At 38.0% G+C, this 4,746-nt stretch overlaps 2 non-coding genes across 2 annotated transcripts; one reads left to right on the top strand and one right to left on the bottom strand.

Moving 5' to 3' along the window:
* The first annotated feature begins 767 nt into the window (after positions 1-767).
* Positions 768-874, top strand: LOC131219699 (small nucleolar RNA R71). Its single transcript, XR_009158345.1, has one exon. It is a non-coding gene; the product is annotated as a small nucleolar RNA R71 (small nucleolar RNA).
* Positions 875-2,682: 1,808 nt separating this feature from the next.
* On the bottom strand, positions 2,683-2,789 carry LOC131219807 (small nucleolar RNA R71). Its single transcript, XR_009158450.1, has one exon. It is a non-coding gene; the product is annotated as a small nucleolar RNA R71 (small nucleolar RNA).
* Between the last annotated feature and the right edge of the window lie 1,957 nt (positions 2,790-4,746).

The following is a 4,746-nucleotide window of genomic DNA, read 5'->3' as shown; positions in this document are numbered from 1 at the left end:
CTTGCTCCATTTGATTTGAAGAGCTTAGATCACTTATTTTGTATTGCGGTATAGGATTGGGGAATGGTTGGGCTAGAAGAATCCTTTTTTCCCCAATTAAATTTTTTATCTCACGCCCTTGTATGGCCTTTGAAAGATCTTGAAGGATTTGCAATATACTCTGATTGATAAGCTCTTGGTTTTGAATATGTTTCTAGACCAGATCCTCTTGAGGTTTCCCTTTATTCAAGAATTGGTTACGGATTCCTTCAGAAGTAGTAGTTTGTCCATTCCTCCAAATAAAGTTCGAATGATTTCTCCAACTAGGATTATATGTGTTAGAGATGGGTCCACTGAAAGGTCTTTCGTAGTTGTTCATGGCATTCAATTGCTCATTTAGTGCCTCTTAAAAAGCAGGTATCGTTAGGAAATTTTCAGTTATACGTATGTTGCAAGCACAAATACCGCAAACAACTTCCTTAGCCTTATTCTTCTTAAGTTCCATGGCCTTGACCTTCCTTGTGAGACTAGACACTTTAGCATTTATATCATCATCCTCTTTTAACAAGTACATCCCACCTCTCTCCCTTGCTTGAGTAAGCTTAGATGTGGTGCTAGTTTTTTGGGAGATGTCCCAAGATTGTGCAGTTTCAGCGAGTTTGTCATAGTAATCCTACACCTCATTGACAAATTTGTTCATGAACTCCCCATTGCACATCATCTCGATGAATTGGCACATGGAAGATGTCAGTTAATCATGAAAGAAAGTTGTTATGCGCCACGTTTCAAAACCGTGTTGTGGGCATAAACTGACGAGATCCTTGAACCGTTCCTAACATTAGAAGAATGTTTCATCTTCCTTTTGGGTGAAGTTTATGATCAACTTTCCGATGATGTTCATCTTATGGTATAGAAAGAATTTTTTTATGAACTCCTTCATCATGTCATTCCATGTGCCAATAGGTCATGCACGTAGTGAGTGCAACCACGTCTTAGCTTTTTCTTTCAAGGAGAAAGGAAAGAGTTTCAGCTTGACCGTGTCCTCGAACACATTAGGAAAGTATAAAGTGGCTATAACCTCATTAAATTCTTACAAGTGCAGGTATGGACTTTCAGATTCAAGTCCAAAGAACTTTGGAAGGATTTGGATCACTTCAGGCTTAATATCCATGTTTCCTGGAAAAACCATACAAGAAGGGGTGCTCAGCCCCGCCGGTTGTAAGTAATCCCGTAAAGTATGAGGTGGGCTGCATGGCGCAGCTCATTATCATCCTGGACTTCCACAACTCGAGGTTGTGGCTAATTCACCAGTTGATTTGAAGCCATAACCTCAATTAACTTTGAAGATCTCGAGTGATGTTTAATCCTGTGATGGATAGATAAACCCTCAACTAATCCTCCTTCACTCAAAAGACACCGAGTGTGGTCACGAACCCACTTGGGCATGAAACACTCTCAGCCCTCAATTTCAAATTCTAACCTAGACCTAAAAGAAAGAAGGGAAATAGAAATCTCGAATTAGAAAGAGAAAGAATTAGAAAGAAGTTACCAAATTAGAAGGTTCTATGTTTGGATCCTGCAAAAGAAAAAGAAAGAAGGTGAATTAGTTTCTAAAAAGTTAATAAGAAAGTTTCTAAAAAAATAGAAATAGAAGGATGAGTTAGTTTCTAAAACTACAAAAAGGAAAGTTTCTATTTTATTTTTATTTTTAAATAGAAAGTAGAAACTTTCTAAAAAAAATCATTTTCTAACCTAGAATTAGAAAGTAGTATCTAAAAAAAAAAAAACAAAGTTTCTAAACTTAGAATTAGAAAGCAAAGATAGTTTCTAAAATAATTCAGAAAAACCCTAATCCTAAAAATAGAAAATAGAAAAACCATAATCTTAAACTAATTCCAAATCTAGTTAATATCAGAACACGCAACCATTAATCCTAGGCAACGGTGCCAAAAACTTGTTCACAACCCTAAGTATAGGGTCGCAATGCAGTAATAATCTCGATGAGACCGATGTCGAATCCACTTGGACTAATCTCATATGTATTCTGAAAGCAACAAGAAGTAGAACTAGAAGAAGATGTAAAACTAATTCGGAAGTGATTGAGAGAGTAATTTTGAAGGCAGAGAGTGTTTCATGCCCAAGTGGGTCCGTGACAACACTTGACATCTCTTGAGTGGAGGAGGATTGGTTGAGGGGTTATCTATTCATCATAGGATTAAACACCACTCAAGATCCATAGAGTTAACCGAAGTTATGGCTGCAAATCAACTGGTCAATCAACCTCCAAACACCTCCAACCTAGGGTGGAGGAAATCCAGGATGAGAACAAGGTGCATCGAGCACCCCTGCCTTGTACTTTACGAGACTATTTACAATTAGCGAGGTTGAGCACCCCTTCCTATATGATTTTTTCAGAAAATGCAGGAAACATAGACATTAAGCTAGGAGTGATCCAACTCCTTCCAAAGTTCCTTGGGCTTGAATTTGAAAATCCATATTTACACTTGAAAGAGTTTAATGAGATCGTAGCTACTTTATACTTTCTTTGTGTCTGAGGACACAATCCAGCTGAAACTCTTCCCTTTCTCCCTGAAAGAAAAGGCTAAGACGTGGTTACATTCACTATGTCCATGATTTATTGGCAGACAGAATGACGTGACAATGGACTTCATAAAGAACTTCTTCCCATATCCTAAAACGAACACCATCAGAAAGTCGATCATGAACTTTGCCCAAAGGGAAGATGAAACATTCTTCTAATGTTAGGAGCGGTTTAAGGATCTTGTTAGTTTATGCCCACAACACGGTTTTGAAATGTGCTGCATAACAAATTTCTTCCATGAAGGACTGACATCTTCCATGTGCCAATTTGTCGAGACAATGTGAAATGAGGAATTCTTGAACAAAGATGTTAATGAAGTGTGGGATTACTTTGATAAACTTGCTGAAACCGCACAATCATGAGACATCTCCCCAAGAACGAGCATCACGTTTAAGCCTACTCAATTAAAGGAGAGAGGTGAAATATACCTTTTCAAAGAGAAAGATGATATCAACGCTAAAGTGGCCAGTCTCACAAGGAAACTTGAGGCCATGCAAATTAGGAAGGATAAGGATAAAGAAGTTATCTGAGGTATTTGTGCTTATAACATTCATACAACTAAAAAATGCCCAACAATACCTGTGTTTCAAGAAATATTGAATGAGCAATCGAATGTTGTAAACAACTACTAAAGGCCTTTCAAGGGATTCACTTCGAACATATACAACTCCAGCGAGAGAAATCATCTGAATTTCAGTTGGAGGAATGAACAATCTGTTACACCTCAAGGAATTCCTAATCAATTCTTAAATCAAGGGAAACTTCAAGAGGAATTGGTTCAAAATCCTCAAGAGCTCATCTAGTAAAGTACTCTTCAATCCTTATAAGAACTCACAAAGGTTATACAAAAGATAGACTCATGTGTTACGGTTATGGAGAAAGGGATGCTTCCAGCCCAACCTATTCCCAATCCTAAACCGCAATATAGAGTTAGTGAACTAAGCTCTTCAAATCCAATGGAACAAGCTAAGTCTATCACCACTCTTAGGAGTGGGAAGATAATTGAAAAATCTATTCCAATAAGGGCTAAGAAGCCCAAGGACCCGGGTGTAGATGAGAATGATAGACCTATCAATGCTCCACATGAGGTAGAACCGGTACTTTAATGCAAACCGATTGCTTCATTTTCCCCAATGGTAGATAGCACCAAAACCTCTCTCTAACTCTCAAGATATTCTAGAGGTGCTTAAGCAAGTGAAGGTCAACATTCCTTTACTGGATGCCGTAAAAAAGATACCTTCATATGGCAAATTTATGAAAGATGTATGTACGACCAAAAGATGACAAAACATTCAAAAGAAAATCTTCTTAACAGAAAAAGTGAGTACCATCTTAAAGCAAGATGTGCCATAAAAGTACAAAGATCTTGGTAGCCCAAGCATCACCTGTGTAATTGGGAATTACCGGATTGAGCATGCACTTCTTGACTTAGGAGCGAGCATAAATCCGATCCCATACTCGGTTTACGAATAACTGGGTCTAAGTGAATTAAAACCCACCCAGACCACATTACAACTAGCCGATCACTCAGTTCGTGTGCCGAGAGGGATAATTGAGGATGTGTTAGTCTAGGTTGACAAATTCTACTTTCCAGTATATTTTATTGTCTTGGATACTCAACCCATCGTGGATATGAGCACTCAAATTCCTGTCATCCTTGGTCGCCCATTCCTTGTTATATCAAATGCAATCATCAATTGTAAGAATGGAGTCATGAATTTATCTTTCGGGAATATGACATTAGAGCTCAATATCTTTTTTTAATATTAGCAAATAGGTAGAGGATTATGATGATGTTAATGATCTTAACTTGATTGATTCTTTTGTAGAAGATATAACTCGGAGGACCTTATCCTCCGACCCTCTACAAACGTGCTTAGCCCACTCCTATGATTTAGATGATGATATGATTAGGGAGACAGGTACCATGCTTGATACTATGCTGGTACTTGAAGTTAACTGGTGGAGGCCACAATTTGAAGAATTACCCCAAATGGATATAGTGCCTCTACCGTCTAACCTTAAGGCATCGAAGCTTAACCTAAAACCTTTGCCCTCTGATTTGATATGTCTATTTAGGTCAAGATGAGACATACCTAATGGTAATTTCTTCTCACCTTGAGCGAGAATAGGAAAGTATGCTTATTTCTACTCTCATTGAGCAT

This window comes from Magnolia sinica, chromosome 11 (assembly GCF_029962835.1).
Source record: "Magnolia sinica isolate HGM2019 chromosome 11, MsV1, whole genome shotgun sequence".
Classification (NCBI taxonomy): domain Eukaryota; kingdom Viridiplantae; phylum Streptophyta; class Magnoliopsida; order Magnoliales; family Magnoliaceae; genus Magnolia; species Magnolia sinica.
This window is presented reverse-complemented; position numbering and strand designations above follow the sequence as displayed.